At 40.9% G+C, this 20,231-nt stretch overlaps 1 long non-coding RNA gene across 1 annotated transcript in view; it reads left to right on the top strand.

The window, feature by feature from the left end:
* Positions 1-208: 208 nt before the first annotated feature.
* Positions 209-20,231, top strand: part of LOC126335370 (uncharacterized) — a 54,791-nt gene continuing 34,768 nt past the window's right edge. The window contains exon 1 of the long non-coding RNA XR_007564863.1: positions 209-663. This is a non-coding gene — a long non-coding RNA (uncharacterized LOC126335370). The remainder of the gene's footprint in view (positions 664-20,231) is intronic.

Genomic DNA, 20,231 nt, shown 5'->3' with positions numbered 1-20,231 from the left:
TGTGCCACAAACTTCTCTTCTCTCCAATCCTATTCAATACCTCCTCATTAGTTATGTGATCTACCCATCTAATCTTCAGCATTCTTCTGTAGCACCACATTTCAAAAGCTTCTATTCTCTTCTTGTCCAAACTAGTTATCGTCCATGTTTCACTTCCATAATTTTTTTTTTTTTTTTTTAGGTAATAACAAAAAAATATATGACGTTGTTTAGAGCAACCTAAGTAAACGGTGAAGAAGAAATGGGCAAACACACAATGTTGTGATGCCCAATGCAGTTACAGTATTTAAGAAGTAATAATTTTTTTATTTGGTACAAGCCAAATAAGTGTGAATTATCGCAATACAAGAATTAAACAAATAAGTTGACCATAACTACCAGGTCAACGACAAGAAATTAAGTATTGAAATAATCATCAACATATGAGTCAAGAAATAATACATTGAGGAAATGTAAGATTTTGGCATGCTGATATGGATCTATAAGTGCAGCAGCAACTTCCAATGCCATTGGCAGCAGTCACCAATCACAAAGGCAGCACGGATTCACTTTGCAATGTGGCAGTCAGTTAACTGACTATGGCAGTGGTCGCAAAGCAGCTCATCACCACATCGCTTTGCCCATGCATGACGCATCACCAGAGCTTACTGTGTGACCAATTAGGTGAGTTGTAAACAGCCCCAAGATAATTTATTTATTTCTGTTTCTTAAGTGATCTGTGTGTGAGATAGGTATACATTCTACTGATTCTTTGTGTTGATATGAAAACAAAATCGCAGGATTCCAGTGGCCTTGAGAATATATGTTGTTGTTATTACTTTATGCCTCTCATGACATGCAAAATGAATAAGAGTCTGTCAGAAGTACTAAAGAAACGGGAAGAAATGTCAGACAGCCTTAAAGCCATTAATCAAGAGTTGTCTGATAGTATGAAAACCACTAAACAAGAGTTATCTGATAGTAAGAAAGCCAACAAAGGAGAGTTGTAAACTAGTATTGCAAATTTAAAAACACAAGGGGAGGAGTTACCTACATAAGTAGAAGCTTTAAGTAGTAAAACTTCCAATATAAATGCAACCTTATTAAAATTACCTAAGGGGTTACAGCTTGAAATAGAAAAACAATGTGATTTGGTCAGAAAGATGGCAGTTTAAAGAGTCAGACTGCAAAATAAAACTCATGAATTCGAAAGTATAAACAGTTAAATCTCACAGAAACAAAATCGAGCAGAATCAAACTTGTTGAAATAACTAGTGACCCAAATTCTTTGACCAGTTTGGAGAAGCATTTGCAAGCATTAGTAAAACAGCAGGTAAAAGAAAAAGTAGACTCCACTTGCACTACAACTAGTTCTGTGGATGGCACTACTAAGTGTCATACAATGATGTGGTGGAACACCCAGAAGAATTTTAATCGTCATAATGAATTTCAGAAGTTATCGGAAGTGCTAGAAAGCAGTAAGACCACTGTATCTAACTCAGGGTTATCGAATGACCTTCTAGAAGAATTGCACACAGGAAATGGTAAGGAATGGTCAAAACATTTTCCGAAATTTAAACCAGATGGTGAGATAATTCCAATGTATTTCTTAAGATTATTCTTTCAGTATCTACCCAAGAAGTGGGGGGATTCCAAGAAAATAGATTTTACACTGAGTCATTTATTAGCTGGCACAGCACAACTGCTGATTCTGAAGAATTTGAATCTTTGCATGATGTTCAGGAGAAATTTAAAGAAAAGTATTGGTCAACAAGTACACATTTAGATCCATAGTACTATAATAGTACATATGGTAGCTATAAGAAGTACAGGGTGATTATAGTTAAAGTTAAACTTTCAAAATGCTGTAGAAATAACACCACTGGTCAGAATGACACCAAATTGCAATGGAATATTATTGTAGAAGAGGGAAAATGAATGGCAGAAGAAAAAAAAATAGTGTGAAAATTGATATGTATGTGTCAAAATACATAACTGAAAACACCTGTCATGCGCACGACCCATAGAAGTTGGTATCAACACACCAGCTACAAGGCTTTTCCTCCTTTCGCACTTGCAACGTTCACCATGACTGTCTCAATGCAGGATCGCTCTCTGCTTGTAAAGCTATATAACAAGAATGATGACTGCACACACGTCACTCTGCAGAAGTTTGGGACACTGAATAGTTTGAAAACAGGGGTTGGTTCAATGACTGCCATAGGTCTGGAGAAAATGATTCGTAAGTTAGAAAAGACGGGTTCTTTTGGTGTGCAGCCGGGTACAGGGAGGAAATGAATTGATTTGACATCTGTGGAAGCATGGCCACAGCAATGTAGGAGGAGATGAGTGGTGGTGTGTAAATGTGTAGTGCACAGAAAATTGCCCAAATATTGGACGTACCCATGAGCACGGTGGGTATAACCCTACGAAACATCCTTCTTTGCTCCCCATTCAAAGTTACGCTTATGCACGAGTTGCTTCCTGTTGACCTGCCAGCAAGAGAGACCTTTGCTTTAGAATTTCTTGCTTGCATGGAACTGGACAATGATTGGCGTGGAAGATTTTGTGGGCAGACAAAGCCCACTTCCATCCGACACGATGTGTCAGTACACATAACTGTTGAATATGGGCAACAGAAAATCCACACACAAATCAACCACTACCACCACATCATGAAAAGGTCAATGTGTGCTGCAAGTTTATGGCATCATTTATCATAGGGCCATATTTTTGTGAGAGACAGGTACTTCGGTCCTGTTACCTGTACCGTCACTGGTAAGCACTATGAGTGTCTTTTGCACAACCACATCATTCCAGCTCTCCAACAGTGTGGATGTGTGGAGGGGATCATTTTTATGCAAGATGGCGTGCCTCTGCACATTGCAAATGCAGTTAAGCATATGCTGAAGCGCCATTTCCCTACAGCCTGGCTGTCCTAATCACCTGATCTTAATCCCTGTGACTTATGGCTGTGGGACTGTCTGAAAGATGTTGTGTTCCATGTTCTGATTGCAAACTTAGCTGCATTGAAGGCACAATTTGCACAAAAAATTCTGAATGTGACCCCGGAAACACTTTGATCAGTTGTGGAACATGCTGTTTTTCGATTTCAGCTCGATGAGGAAAATGGTGGACAGCATATTGAAAATGTTTTGCGCCAGTCACAAATAATTTAATAATCCAATTTGATTTTGATTGATGCTTGTTGTGCAATTTTTGGCCTCAGAACAATTAAAAACCATTGTGACTGATGGTTTTTAAGCAGTTTTTGGCCTCAGGACAGTTAAAAACTGATGTGAGAGAAGTTTATGATGTGATTTTGGCCTCAGGACAATTAAAAACCGATTTTTCCCATTCGATGTGATATCACCTTTCTGTGGCAGATGACTTACATAACCAACAGTATCACACCTGTACCCCCATGTGCACTGAGTAGTACAGTTTTGTTTAATGTCAAATGTACACCGTAGACACTGTTGTATGATTTATTTGTCATTTGTAGTTGACCACTATTAAATTATGATGCTTACAGGGCCATCTATTGCTACATTCTGTAACTATTTATTTTTCTTCTGCCATTTGTATTCCCCCTTCTCCAGCAATATTCTGTTGCAATTCGATATAATTCTGATCAGTGGTGTTATTTTTACAGCAGTTTGAGAGTTTAGTTATATCACCCAGTATATTGAGTGGCATTTGACAAGATCTAAATATCTGAACAACGCACTAGAGGGAAAGCAGTTAGTACAGGCTCTGGTTAGGAGATTACCTTTTCTATACAGAAAGAAATTTATTATAGGGAATGGATGATCTGTTAAGTGTTATAGAAAGCGTACATAAACAAGTTAAAAAAGGGGAGATTTCACTCAGGGAGAGATTTGACATCAAGAAAACAACAAAGGTAATTATCCATCTAAGTTTCAAAAGAAAAGGGAAAATAACTTCTCTCATATAGATAACTGACACAACAACAGAGGCAACAAAATGAGAGAAAATGAAATAGTTGTAGTAACCAAAACCAACTGCGGGAATGCCTTGGGCAGGGGATCGGAGCCGCCAGGTGGGGAAGCCGGCGGTGGTGGAGCACGCACCGCTGGGTAAACACAAGGACGAGTCGGACGACAGACCAACGACAGCCGACAACAACCAACAATGACCGACACAACGAGGAAGAGATAAACAATGGAGGCTTGTAGAAACCACAACACCAAACACCAACATTAAATCCACTTGGAATCAGAGCCAGGCAAATGTCAACAACGAGCAATGAGCAGACCGCAGTACCACTGAGATAGAGACGCAATCTAGACTGAGTACCAGACTGACTGGACTAGGGCAGAACGGGTCCCTATATACGAAACCGAGGGAGTGGCTATTGGCTGCGGTCTGCACGTGGTGTAGCGGTGACATCCTTGCTGCGCGAGAGCTGCTGCACGGAAGAGCCGCCGCGGACACGGAGCCCTCTATAGGCTGGCCACGTCCATTTGTTCTGGCGCGTTTTCGACTTCCACAGTGGGAGGTACTAGAATAGTAATTCACAGGTATTTGTACCCAGCAACATAAATGCCATTGACACTACAGTAAAATGTAATACCGGGTGGCTATAATTAAACTAACAGTGTTCAGAGTGCTACAGTGTGGGCTGTATATATTGCAGGATACTGATACATCATAGGTATGTTAATTAATCAGTGTGCTTGTGGAGTATGCTCAAAAAAATAATAGTTCCGCTTTCTGCCTCCAGGTTAAAATATGGTGCCGTAAACAGCCAGAGTATGATATGTTTCCTGTTTTGACATCAGTACACTGTTTGTTGCTGGACAACAAGTGTCAATTTCTTTTCTGAAGTGACTGTTGGTGTAAAGGGTTAAGAAGGTTTGAAGTTTTGAAATTTTCCATATGAAATGCAATGTCTGTCAAGAATAAAGACGGTCCAATGTCTGGTGAAGTTGTTTTATGAGAATGGCAGCAATAGCATTGCTGCATTGCAGGAATATAACTAACAGAAACAGCTGTGAAGAAGCCCCATTACTAAGTGGGTTAAAGAATATGATTGAGAAATCTGAAGAAACAGTTGAATTAGGTGGTGCAGCAGAAAGAGGGAGTTTGCCCATTGCAATGGCAGCTGCTGATGAAGTTGCTGTAGCTATAGCCAACTGTGCAGCACATACCTCAGATTCTGCAGTCAGTGCTTGAGCTGTGTCAAAGGATTTCTCTCTCTCATGGTCAGCAGTTCACAACACTTTGTGGTGCATTTTACACTGGTATGCCTATATGTTTCCATTTTTTGGCATGCATGAAAATTGATGGTGTATGGATGAGAAATATTCTTTGGATGGACAAGGCACATTTTACTCTGCATGGTGCCTTGAATGCAAGGAACTGTCACATATGGGGTTATGCTCCACCACATGTTGTGCAGGATCACCCACTGCAGTCAGCTTATGTGACTGTGTGGTTTCACAAGTTCCTTCATTCCCAGTCTGTTTTTCTTTGAGGAGAAGGCACTCGGTGGGCCTGTTAGGTGTTCAGTGACATCTGCATGTTACAAGGACATCCTTGGGCAACACGTGATTCCAGCATTCAAGAATGTAACTGTGTTCACACCAATATTTTCATGCAAGGTAGAGCAGTACCACATGTCACTTACCAGGTGAAAGATAGCTTGAAGAAACCTTTGGTAATGACCAGATCATCTGTAGGCAATTTCAAGGTGTGTGGTGTTCCAGATTGCCCGACCTAAATCTATGAGACTTCCGGCTGTGGGCACTTCTGAAAAATCGTGTCTCTCAGGGATGTGTCCAGACTCCTCCTGATGTAAGGGGCAGTATACAATGACATAGTGCTCTTATTATAGTGGATGTGCTGTGAGCCACTGTTGACCATGCCTTGTTATGGATGCGGCACACTGCTGAGTCTGGAAACCATACTGAATACATTGTGACCGCATCTTAACAAATGTGGCGAAAGCACCATTATCATGAGTTGGATCATTCCTCCTCTTTTCTTGCACAGACACCATGTTCTGACTGCTTACAGCACCATTTTTTCACTTGGTAGCAGAAAGTGGAACTATTATTTTTTTCAGCATACTTCTCAAACATACCAATTAATGAATGTACCTACAATGTTTTAGTGTCCAGCAATGTCTACAGCCTGTATTGCAGCACTTGGAACACCATTAGTTTAATTATAACCACTTTGTACACTTTTTCCTATACAAAGTGATGAAAGGGATTATTATCCTCTTATAGTAACAGGAAATGGGTAACATCCTGGAACATGGGCCGGAATCCAGGATAACACCACAATCATAGACCCATATACTGAAAGGTTCATTGCTTTTACACATAATATTAATTAGAGGAAAAACACAGTTACCTATAAATACCAATAACTTCAAGCAAGTTCTCTTACTAATCCCAGATGTGAATATACAAATACTATCAGGTATTAATTGGTTATTGACTTATTGTTTTTGTGACCTTCATTCTGAAGATTAGTATGATGCAGTTCTCCAGAGGAAAAAGACAGTTACCCATAGGTACAAATAACTTCAGCAAAACTAAACTGGTGAGCCTTTCATGTCTCAGAATGTGTCCTATCAACTTATCCTTTCATCTAGTCAGGATGTGCCACAAATTTCCTTTCTCCCCAATTCTATTCAGATCTCCTCATTAGCTATATGATCTGCTCATCTGATCATTACTATTCTCTCTTAGCACCACATTTCAAAAGTTTCTGTTCTCTTCTTATCTTTCTTAACACTTAAATCAATATTCAATGTAACCAAATTTCTCTTCTTCAGAAATGTTTTCCTTGTCAGTGCCAGTTTACATTTTCCATTCTCTTTATTTCGGCCATCATCAGATTTTTCTGCTCAAATATCAAAACTCATCTACTAGTTTCAGAGTCTTGTTTCCTTATCTCATTCTCTCAGTATCACCTGGTTGAATTAGACTGTATTCCATTATGCTTATTTTGCTTTTATAGATGTTGAGCTTTTATCCTACTTTAAAGACACTCTCCATTCTGTTCAAGTGCTCTTCCAAGTCCTTTGCCCTCTCTGACAGAACCACAATGTCATTGGAAAAACCCCAGAGCTTTTATTTCTTCTCCCTGGAGTTAAAGTCCTACTCCAAATTTTTCTTTTATTTTCATTACTGCTTACTCAATATACACATTGACTTACATTGGGAATAGGCTACAACTCTGTTTCACCAACTGCTTCCCTTTCATGCCCTTCAACTCTTTATTATTGCTGTCTGGTTCCTGTACAAGTTGTAAATAGCCTTTGGGTCTCTGTATTTTACTCCTGCTACCTTCAGAATTTCAAAGAGAGTGTTCCAGTCAATTTTCAAAAGCTTCCTCCAAGTCTACAAATGCAAAAAACACAGGTTTATCTTTCCTTAACCTAAGATAAGTCATGGGGCCAGTATTGCTTCACGTGTTCCTACATTTCTCCAGAATCAAAACTGATTGTCCCCAATGAGGCTTCTTCTAAGTTTTTCATTCTTCTGTAAAGAATTTGTGCTAGTATTTTGCAACCATGACTTATTAAACTGATAGTTTTGTAACATTCACATCTATCGGCACCTGCTTTCTTTGGAAATGGAATTATTACATTCTTATTTAAATCTGAGGGTATTTTGTCTGTCTCATACCTCTTGCACACCAGATGGAAGAGTTTTCTGGATCTCCTGAGGCTATCAGTAATTCTGACAGAATTTAGTCTGTTCCAGGGACCTTGTTTCAACTTAGGTCTTTCAGTGTTCTGTAAAATTCTTCTCACAGTCTCATACCTTCCATCTCATCTTCATCTATATCCTCTCCCATTTATATAATAATTCCTTCAAGTTCATCTCCAGGGTATAGACCCTATATATACTCTTTCCACCTCTCTGCTTTCCCTTCCTTGCTTATGACTGGTTTTCCATCTGAGCTCTCGATACTTATACAGCTGCTTCTCTTTTCTCAAAAGGCCTCTTTAATTTTTCTACAGGCAGTATCTGTCTTTCCCCTGGTGAAATATGCTTCTAAATCCTCACATTTGTCCTCTAGCCATTCCTCCTTAGGCATTTTGCATTTTCTTTCAATCTTGTTCTATAGAGTTTACAGTGATAAGCTAAAACATTATCACCACTGCCCACCACGATGTTGGATGCCACCTAGTGGCATTGTGGGCACACGACATGGTAACAAAAGTTTGTAAGCAGAGCGGACATGGATGGGGGATCACCCTCAGGAAAATATGGGCCACAAATGGGGAAATGCATTGAGATAAGCAATGTTGACAAAGGGCATATCATTATGATGCAGAGCCTGTGAATGAGTATCTCGAAAAAACAAAAAAGTGGTCAAATGTTCACGTGCTGCTGTCGTGACCATAAACAGAAAGAGGTAGGATGGCAGTGAAACTACCACTAGGGGCTAAATGGTTGGACGTCCATAACCCTTCACAGAATGTGGTATTTGGAGGATTGTCTGCTCTGTAAAGTAGGACAGAGGTTGATCTGTGGTATCTCTGTCAAAAGAGCACAATGCTGGTGTACACACAAGTGTTTCAGAGCACACTATTCGTCATACATTGTTGAACATGGATCTCCGCAGCAGATACCCATACGTGTTCACATGTTGACCCGATGACATAATCAGTTATGACTGCAGTGGGTATTGACCATCAGGATTCAACCGTTGCTCAATGGGAACATGTCGGCTCTTCAGGAGAATTACATTTTTGCTACAGTAGGGCACTAGTTATCTCCATAAATGCTATCACCAAGGTGACTGGCAGCTCAAAAAGTGCAGCACATCATGAACATAGGCTCGTAGGAGCAGTATGGTGCCATGGGAGGCATTCTTCTGGAATTGCTTGGGACTTGTTGTAGTAATTGAAGACACGCTGACAGCTGCGAACTGCTTACACGCCTTCATGTTTGACATCTTCCCTAGTGGCAATGTCATTTTTCCATAGTGTGATTCTTGATGTCTCAGAGCCAGAACTATGTTACAGTGGTTTGAGGAGCATTATAGTGAACTCATGTTGATGTCTCGATGACCAAATTCGCCTGATGTAAATCCTATGGAACACATATGGGTTGCTATCGGGCGCCATCACCACATACGCAAATCAGTGGACATTATTTACATGACATGTGCATAGAAATCTAATTCCACATATCTCCACAAACCTACCAACAAATTGTCGGATCCCAGATACACAGGATCAATTATGTATATCATTCCAAAGACAGACAAAAAAGCTACTAAGCAGGTGCTCGTAAGTTGTGGCTCACCAATGTATATTCCCTTTTGCCTGCTTCATTTTTACAACCTCTGGTTCTTTCAGCCTGTCCATTTGTATCTCCTTTATTTCCTACCATTTTGCAAATTCTTCAGTTTTAATCGACAGTTCATAACTAATAAATTATGATCAGAGTCCACATCTGACCCTGGAACGTCTTACAATTTAAAATCTAGTTCTGAAATCTCTGTCTTACCATTACATAATAAATCCAAAACATTTCAGTGTCTCTGTGTCTCTTCTGGGTGTACAGCCCTCTTTCATGATTCTTATATCAAGTGTTAGTGATGATTATATTATGGTCTGTGCAAAATTCTACCAGGTGGATTCCTCTTTGATTGCTTTCCCCTAGTCCATATTCACCTACTGTTCTTCCTTCCTTTCCTGTTCTTTCTGTCAAATTCAAATCCCTCATCACAATTAATTCTCTTCTCTCTTAATTATCTGAATAATTTCTTTTATCTCGTCATACATTTCTTCCATCTTTTCATCGTCTGTGTAACTAGTTAACATATAAACTTGACCTGTTGTGCTGGGTGTGGGCTTTGTGTCTATCTTGGCTAGGCTGATGCATTAATTATGCTGTTCATAGTAGTTTACGTGCATTCCTATTTTCTTATTCATTATTAAACCTACTTTTGCATTACCACTATTTGATTTTCTATTTATAACCCTGTATTCACCTGACCGGAAGTCCTGTTACTCCTGCCACTGAACTTCACTAATTTCCACTGCATCTAACTTCAATCTATCCATTTCCTTTTTTTAATATTCTAACCCGCCTACTCAATTAAGGCATCTAACATTCCACGCTTCAATCCACAGAATGCCAGTTTTGTTTCTCCTGGTGACAACATCCTCTTGAGTAGTTCCTACCAGCAGACATGAATCAGGAACTATTTTACCTCCAGAATATTTTACCCAAGTGGGTGCTATCATCATTTAACCAGGCAATAGAATTTGCATGCCCTGAGAAAAAATTACGGCTATAGTTTACCCTTGATTTCAACCATAACAGCACAGCAAGATCATTTTAGTTGTTGATACAAGGCCACATCAGACAATTATGCACACTGTTGCCCCTGCAACTACTGAAAAGGCTGCTGCCCCTCTTCAGGAACCATGCATTTGTCTGGCCTCTCAACAGATATCCCTCCATTGTGGTGGAGCCATGTCACAGCTGTGTTGCAGAGGCACACAAGATACTCCACCAACAGCAAGGTCCATGGTTCATGGTTCATAAAGTAAAATTAGACTTCTGTGTTAAAGTATTATGGTAGAACAGTGGAGATTCTAAATACCTAGTGGCATTTAAGATAGCTTGTTTCATAAATAGCTCTAACACATCACTAGATAAAGTGTATGTAGTTGCTATTGATCAGGTAGTGAGCAAAGAGGAATCAGTAATGAATTGTGATGAATTAAGTGAACAAGTTAGGATTAAAGCTTACAAATCTAATCTGATTACTGATGAATTATACAATTTGTATATCTTGCTGAAATATATTAGTGTGTTTTCTGATAAGCAAGGACTTTTTGGTGGTCTGTGGATTTAAAATAAAAGATATTGAAGCATTATTTTGCAAGTTGTATCCTATTCCAATAAATCTAAGACCTGCATAAACAAAGAAAGGAACCAAATGGTAGAAAATAATGTAACAGAAAGTAGTTTAGGCATATATAAAAATCTTTTACAAGTAGTTAAAAAGCTACAGAAAGTGTTCGCTTGATAGTAGATGCACGAACATTTAATAAGTATATAGAAAAAGAAAGAGATACCATTATGTATAGATGAATTACCAGCTAAGTTTGATCAAGCTAAGTTTGATCAAGTATTTCAGCTTACTTGATTTGACAGCCAGGTACTGGGCAGGTAATTATAAAACAATTCACGAAAGTACACAGCCTTTTTGTTTGACAGCAAATGATATCAGTTTAGAGTATTGCCCTTTGGATTGAATATTTCAATCTCACTATGCATACAAACACTAGATGAACCTTTAGGTGAACAGTTATTACAACCAGAATGAGATTTTCACTCTGCAGCGGAGTGTGCACTGATATGAAACTTTCTGGCAGATTAAAACTGTGTGCCTGACCGAGACTCGAACTCGGGACCTTTGCCTTTCGCGGGCAAGTGCTCTACCATCTGAGCTACCGAAGCACGACTCATGTCCGGTACTCACAGCTTTACTTGTGTGAGTATTTCGTCTCCTACCTTCCAAACTAGGAGACGAGATACTGGCAGAAGTGAACTGTGAGTACTGGACGTGAGTCGTGTTTCGGTAGCTCAGATGGTAGAGCACTTGCCCATGAAAGGCAAAGGTCCCAAGTTCGAGTCTCGGTCGGCCACACAGTTTTAATCTGCCAGGAAGTTTCATATCAGTGCACACGCCGCTGCAGAGTGAAAATCTCATTCTGGAAACATCCCCCAGGCTGTGGCTAAGCCATGTCTCCACAATATCCTTTCTTTCAGAAGGGCTAGTTCTGCAAGGTTCGCAGGAGAGCTTCTGTTAAGTTTGGAAGGTAGGAGACGAGGTACTGGCAGAAGTAAAGCTGTGAGTACCGGACGTGAGTCATGCTTCGGTAGCTCACATGGTAGAGCACTTGTCCGCGAAAGGCAAAGGTCCCGAGTTCGAGTCTCGGTCGGGCACACAGTTTTAATCTGCCAGGAAGTTTCAGTTATTACAACAGTTAATTATATGTATAGGTGATGTTTTACTAGTGTCCAAGACATGGGAAGAACATTGTATTTTGTTAACTAATGGCTCATTACTATTAAGTTACCAAAATCGCATTTTGAAAGAAGAAATCAAGCTTTTAGGACATTTAGTTGGAATTTGTGTAATAAGACCAGGTCCAAAAAGAATAAGAATGATTAAAGTATGTCATGAACCGAAAAATGTAAAACATTTGTCCTGTGGTTAGCCAGATTTTACCATTACGACATACATTTTCAGCCTATGAACAGTCCCAGATTATTGTCCTTATTTAAACAAAGAATGAAATAGGTATGGAATGAAAGGACATTGGAGGCTTTACAGAATATTAAGCAGGCTTTAGTGGGTGCACCCATATTAAAACATCCTGTAATAAACGAAGCATTTAAATTAGATGCTTTTGAATGTGGTGCTGCTTGTGAAATGTTCCGACATGGCTGGGATGACTGAGATAGAGGAACTTAACACTATAGCATTTGATAGTAGAAGTCTAAATAAACATGAACTCAACTGTACAGCTACAGAGAAAGAGTTGTTAGCCATTTTATGGAGCACACACAAGTTTCAGTCACTAATTTGGAGCTCTAAGTTCATCATACATACAAATCATCAAGCTTTGACTTTACTTACAAAAGTAGATTGCTACATAGCCAATGAATATGATGAGTGTTATTTCTTCAAGAATATCAGATAGAAATTAACTATATAAAAGGTTCAGAAAATAAAGTACCGGATGCATTGTCATAGCTACGATTAGCCATGAATGAAATGATGAGAACTGGAGGACAGGTGTTATTTTTTATGTCTATATAGCTCTGGTCAAACAATAGAAATGTCATTGATCATTCCCAAAAATTTATGGTAAACACTATTCAGTTTCACATCTCTGGCATGGGATCCTAATGCATGAATACCAACAATTAACTTGATCTTTGTAAGCAAATTGCAATTCGTACAAATCTCACAGACTATCTTACAGTGACATTGTGTTAGCTGAGCTATACCCCCATGGGGATGTGCAGATGAGTGACTGCAAAACTGTATGCACCAGCATCATCCAATACCTTGTTGCTAAGTATGTTCCAGCAGAAACTTGGGCACCTGTGTCAGTAGATGCAACATTTTGATCCTCCATCACAGCACCAGTGCTTCGTAATACTGGAAAAGCAAACTGGCTTTCACCATGTACCTGGCTGTAATTTATGCCAACCTCTTTGTCTCTATTCCAACTGTATAGATTTCTTTCCTCCAATCCAGTGCTTGATTTGTGAGGGTTTGCACTGGTACACCATACTATATGTTGTTGTTGTTGTTGTGGTCTTCAGTCCAGAGACTGGTTTAATGCAGCTCTCCGAGATACTCTATAGTGTGCAAGCTTTTCCATCTCCAAATACCACTGCAACTCATATCCTTCTGAATCTGCTTAGTGTATTTATCTCTTCATCTCTCTCTACGATTTTTACTCTCCATGCTGCCCTCCAATACTAAATTGGTGATCCCTTGATACCTCAGAACATGTCCTACCATCTGATCCCTTCTTCTAGTCAAGTTGTGCCACTAATCCTCTTCTCCCCAATTCTACTCAGTACCTCCTCATTAGCTACATAATCTACCCATCTAATCTTCAGCATTCTTCTGTAGCACCACATTTCAAAAGCTTCTATTCTTTTCTTTTATAAACTATTTATCATCCATATTTCACTTCCATATATGGCTACACTCCATACAAATACTTTCAGAAAAGACGTCCTGACACTTAAATCTATACTCAATGTTAACAAATTTCTTTTCTTCAGAAACACTTTCCTTGCTATTGCCAGTCTACATTTTATATCCCCTCTACTTCGACCATCAACAGTTATTTTGCTCCCCAAATAGCAAAACTCATCTACTACTTTAAGTGTCTCATTTCCTACTCTAATTCCCACAGCATCACCTTATTTAATTTGACTACATTCCAGTATCCTCGTTTTGCTTTTGTTGATGTTCATCTTATATCCTCCTTTCAAGACACTGCCCATTCTGTTCAACTACTCTTCCAGGTCCTTTGCTGTCTCTGACAGAATTACAGTGTCATCAGCGAACCTCAAAGTTTTATTTCATCTCCATGGATTTTAATTCCTACTCCAATTTTTTCTTTTCTTTCCTTTACCGCTTGATCAATATACAGACTGAATAACATCGGTGATAGGTTACAACCCTGTCTCACTCCCTTCCCAGCCACTGCTTCTCTTCCTTGCCCCACAACTTTTATAACTGCCATCTGGTTTCTGTAAAAATTGTAAATAGCCTTTCACTCCCTGTATTTGACCCCTGTCACCTTCAGAACTTGAAAGAGTGTATTCCAGTCAACAATGTCAAAAGCTTCCTCTAAGTCTACAAATACTAGAAATGTGGGTTTGCCTTTCCTTCACCTACCTTCTAAGGTAAGTTGTAGGGTCAGTATTGCCTCACATTTCTACAAAATCCAAACTGATACTCCCCAATGTTGGCTTATACAGCTTTTTCATTCGTCTTTAAAGAAGTTGTGTTAGTATTTTGCATCCGTGAGTTATTAAACTGATACTTTGGTAATTTTCACATGTGTCAACACCTGCTTTCTTTGGGATTGGAATTATTACATTCTTCTTGATGTCTGAGGGTATTTTGGCAGACTCATACATCTCACTCGCCAGATGGTTGAGTTTTGTCATGGCTGGCTCTCCCAAGGCTATCAGTAATTCTAATGGAATGTTGTCTACTCCCAGAGCCTTTTTTTGACTTAGATCTTTCAGTGCTCTGTCAAACTCTTCACGCAGTATCATATCTCCCATTTCATCTTTGTCTACGTCCTCTTCCATTTCCCTCAAGTACATTGCCTGTGTGTAGACCCTCTATATACTCCTTCCACCTTTCTGCCTGCCCTTCTTTGCTTAGTCCACCCCAATAGACTGCTGTCCTAAGAGGCCCGGTTTCGATTTTCGGCTGGTTCGGGGATTTTCTCCACTCAGGGACTGGGTGTTGTGTTGTCTTCTTCATCATCATTTCATCTCCATCTGGCGTGCAGGTCGCCAAATGTGGTGTTGAATGTAATAAGACCTGCGCAAATGCGGCCGGACCTGCCCCATAAGGGGCCTCCCGGCCAATAACGCCAAACGCTCATTTCCATTCTTTGCTTAGCACTGGTTTTCCATTTGAGCTCTTGATATTCATACAAGTGGTTCTCTTTCCTCAAAAGGTCTCTTTAATTTTTCCGTAGGCAGTATCTACCTTACCCCTACTGATATATGCCTCTACATCCTTACATTTGTCCTCTAGCCATACCTGATTTGCCATTTTGCACTTTCTGTCAATCTCATTTTTGAGGCATTTGTATTCCTTTTTTGCCTGCTTCATTTACTGCATTTTTATATTTTCTCCTTTCTTCAATTAAATTCAATATCTCTTCTATTACCTTAGGACTTCTGCTAGCCCCCGTCTTTTTACCTACTTGATCCCCTGCTGCCTTCACTATTTCATCTCTCAAAGCTACCCATTCTTCTTCTACTCAATCGAGGTCCAATTTATCCAGGTCATACCTCCTTAAATTCCCACCTTTTTGCAGTTTCTTCAGTTTTAATCTACAGTTCATAACCAATAGATTGTGGTCAGAGTCCACATCTTCCCCTGGGAATGTCTTGCAATTTTAAACCTCATTCCTAAATCTCTGTCTTACCATTATATAATCTATCTGAAACCTTCCATTGTCTCCAGGTCTCTTCCACATACACAACCTTCTTTCATGATTCTAAAATCAAGTGTTAGCTATGATTAAGTTGTGCTCTGTGCAGAATTCCATCAGGCGGCTTCCTCTTTTATTCCTTACCCTCATTCCATATTCACCTATTATTATTCCTTTTCTTTCTTTTCCTACTATCCAAATCTAGTCCTCCATGACTATTAAATTTCTGTCTCCCTTCACTATTTGAATGACTTCTTTTGTCTCATCATATATTTCTCCAACTCTTCCTCATCTGCGGAGCTAGTTGGCATATAAATTTGTGCTACTGTGGTAGGCATGGGCTTCATGTCTATCTATACTGGATTGATCGACAGAATTTGAGATGGGGTATGATAACTTTCACTGTGGTTTAAGGAAAACCATTGTTAATATATCATATAAGAGGTATAATTAAGGAAGCAGTGTCATATGACTCCCCTGAGACAGTGTTATTGTCGTTACTTCAAAAGGTTCAAGAAGGCCTCTTTCCTCTTGTACAGCTAAATAATTTTCTGCTGTGAAGAAAGACAGTGTTCTGGAACTTTTGTTGATCACAGTCGCTAGCTCACTTCATACTTCCAAAATTCTTTAGAGCATATGCTTTGTATATGAGCTGTCCTATTGAGTCAGCATTTTGTGTATCAGTTTTAATTCTTTTTTTAATACTGCACAGTTTGTCACTGTTTAGTGTAGAGTTATAAAAGAAAGTAGTAGCGTTTGTCTTAAGTAAAATTTTGGAAAAATCTTGTACTGTTATGTTGATGCACTGCACAGAATAGGGTGAATGTCTAATCCCTAAGATTTCGACAGATTTTTCATAACTGCAGCATTGTCTGTAACTACTACTACTGTCTTATCACAAATATTGTATTCTAGTAAGATTTCATTGATTACCTGAAAAAAATGTAATGTTGAAATTAACTGCCAGCAGCCCAAAATTTTGCATAATATTCTAAAAAATTCTTTTTTTCAAGGTCTTGTTATTTGAAAAGTTGCTTTCATATATATATATATTAAAAACAAAGTTTCCAAGACTTACCAAGCGGGAAAGCGCCGATGGACAGGCACAATAAAACAACACATACACAAAATTTCTAGCTTTTGCAACCAACGGTTGCTTCTTCAGGAAAGAGGGAAGGAGTGGGAAAGATGAAAGGATGTGGGTTTTAAGGGAGAGGGTAAGGAGTCATTCCAATCCCGGGAGCGGAAACACTTACCTCAGGGGGAAAAAAAGATAGGTATATATTCGCGGGCGCGCGCACACACACACACACACACACACACACACACACACACACACACACACGCACGCACATGCACACGCACACACATATCCATCCACACATATACACACACAAGCAGACATATTTAAAGGCAAAGAGTTTGGGCAGAGATGTCAGTCGAGGCGGAAGTGCAGAGGCAAAGATGATGTTGAATGACAGGTGAGGTATGAGTGGCGGCAACTTGAAATTAGCGGAGATTGAGGCCTGGAGGATAACGAGAAGAGAGGATATATTGAAGGGCAAGTTCCCATCTCTGGAGTTCGGATAGGTTGGTGTTGGTGGGAAGTATCCAGATAACCCGGACGGTGTAACACTGTGCCAAGATGTGCTGGCCATGCACCAAGGCATGTTTAGCCACAGGGTGATCCTCATTGCCAACAAACACTGTCTGCCTGTGTCCATTCATGCGAATGGACAGTTTGTTGCTGGTCATTCTCACATAGAAAGCGTCTTGATTACCCAAGCCTGCCAACCCAAAGTTTGGTACAGATTTATTGATGTTGATCTGGACTCACAGTGAAGAACAACTCCAGAATTTCCTCTCCAACCTCAACTCCTTTGGTTCCATCAGATTCACCTGGTCCTACTTCAGACCCCATGCCACTTTCCTTGACGTTGACCTCCATCTGTCCAATGGCCAACTTCACACATCCGTCCACATCAAACCCACCAACAAGCAACAGTACCTCCATTATGACAGCTGCCACCCATTCCATATCAAACGGTCCCTTCCCTACAGCCTAGGCCTTTGTGGCAAACGAATCTGCTCCAGTCCTGAATCCCTGAACCATTTCACCAACAACCTGAAAACAGCTTTCGCATCCCGCAACTACCCTCCCGACCTGGTACAGAAGCAAATAGCCAGAGCCACTTCCTCATCCCCTCAAACCCAGAACCTCTCACAGAAGAACCCCAAAAGTGCCCCACTTGTGACAGGATACTTTCCGGGACTGGATCAGTCTCTGAATGTGGCTCTCCAGAAGGGATACGACTTCCTAAAATCCTGCCCCGAAATGAGATCCATCCGTCATGAAATTCTCCCCACTCCACCAAGAGTGTCTTTCCGCTGTCCACCTAACCTTCGTAACCTCTTGGTTCATCCCTATGAAATCCCCAAACCACCTTCCCTACCCTCTGGCTCCTACCCTTGTAACCGCCCCCGGTGTGAAACCTGCCCTATGCACCCTCCCACCACCACCTACTCCAGTCCTGTAACCCAGAAGGTGTACACGATCAAAGGCAGAGTCACGTGTGAAAGCACCCATGTGATTTACCAACTGACCTGCCTACACTGTGACGCTTTCTATGTGGGAATGACCAGGAAGAAACTGTCCATTCGCATGAATGGACACAGGCAGACAGTGCTTGTTGGTAATAAGGATCACCCTGTGGCTAAACATGCCTTGGTGCACGGCCAGCACATTTTGGCACAGTGTTACACCGTCCGAGTTATCTTGATACTTCCCACCAACACCAACCTATCCGAACTCCGGAGATGGGAACTTGCCCTTCAATATATCCTCTCTTCTCGTTATCCACCAGGCCTCAATCTCCACTAATTTCAAGTTGCCGCCACTCATACCTCACCTGTCATTCAACATCATCTTTGCCTCTGCACTTCGCCTCGACTGACATCTCTGCCCAAACTCTTTGCCTTTAAATATGTCTGCTTGTGTGTGTATATATATGGATGGATATGTGTGTGTGTGTGTGTGTGTGTGTGTGTGTGTGTGTGTGCGTGCGCGCGCGCGCGAGTATATACCTATCTTTTTTTTCCCCCTGAGGTAAGTCTTTCCGCTCCCGGGATTGGAATGACTCCTTACCCTCTCCCTTAAAACCCACATCCATTCATCTTTCCCTCTCCTTCCCTCTTTCCTGACGAAGCAACCATTGGTTATGAAAGCTAGAAATTTTGTGTGTGTGTTTGTGTGTTATTTTATTGTGCTTGTCTACTGGCGCTTTCCCGCTTGGTAAGTCATGGAATCTTTGTTTTTAATATATTTTTCCCATGTGGAAGTTTCTTCTATTTTATTTACATCATTAATTTGAACCCAACAATTACGTTTGTTATTGTCTCTGTTGCATTTCGAAATCTTTTCTATCATCTTACTTTCTCTTTTTGTTTGTACAAGTAGTTTCACTTTGTATTCATCTTCCCTTTTTCTGTAATGTACCATACATTTTATCCTGCCTAATTATACTCAATAATACGTAATTTACTTCCAAACCATAACCTAAAAACTTTTAATGCTTCCAACATTACCGCTGCTATAAAATCCACTGTTCCAAGTTTACAAACATTTCGTGTAAACTCGTGAATACTACACTCCTGGAAATGGAAAAAAGAACACATTGACACCGGTGTGTCAGACCCACCATACTTGCTCCGGACACTGCGAGAGGGCTGTACAAGCAATGATCACACGAACGGCACAGCGGACACACCAGGAACCGCGGTGTTGGCCGTCGAATGGCGCTAGCTGCGCAGCATTTTTTGCACCGCTGCCGTCAGTGTCAGCCAGTTTGCTGTGGCATACGGAGCTCCATCGCAGTCTTTAACACTGGTAGCATGCCGCGACAGATTGGACGTGAACCGTATGTGCAGTTGACGGACTTTGAGCGAGGGCATATAGTGGGCATGCGGGAGGCGGGGTGGACGTACCGCCGAATTGCTCAACACGTGGGTCGTGAGATCTCCACAGTACATCGATGTTGTCGCCAGTGGTCGGCGGAAGGTGCACGTGCCCGTCGACCTGGGACCGGACCGCAGCGACGCACGGATGCACGCCAAGACCGTAGGATCCTACGCAGTGCCGTAGGGGACCGCACTGCCACTTCCCAGCAAATTAGGGACACTGTTGCTCCTGGGGTATCGGCGAGGACCATTCGCAACCGTCTCCATGAAGCTGGGCTACGGTCCCGCACACCGTTAGGCCGTCTTCCGCTCACGCCCCAACATCGTGCAGCCCACCTCCAGTGGTGTCACGACAGGTGTGAATGGAGGGACGAATGGAGACGTGTCGTCTTCAGCGATGAGAGTCGCTTCTGCCTTGGTGCCAATGATGGTCGTATGAATGTTTGGCGCCGTGCAGGTGAGCGCCACAATCAGGACTGCATACGACTGAGGCACACAGGGCCAACACCCGGCATCATGGTGTGGGGAGCGATCTCCTACACTGGCTGTACACCTCTGGTGATCGTCG

This window comes from Schistocerca gregaria, chromosome 1, assembly GCF_023897955.1.
Source record: "Schistocerca gregaria isolate iqSchGreg1 chromosome 1, iqSchGreg1.2, whole genome shotgun sequence".
NCBI classification, from domain to species: Eukaryota; Metazoa; Arthropoda; class Insecta; order Orthoptera; family Acrididae; genus Schistocerca; species Schistocerca gregaria.
The sequence above is the reverse complement of the archived record's forward strand: the minus strand, read 5'-3'. Positions and strand labels throughout refer to the sequence as shown.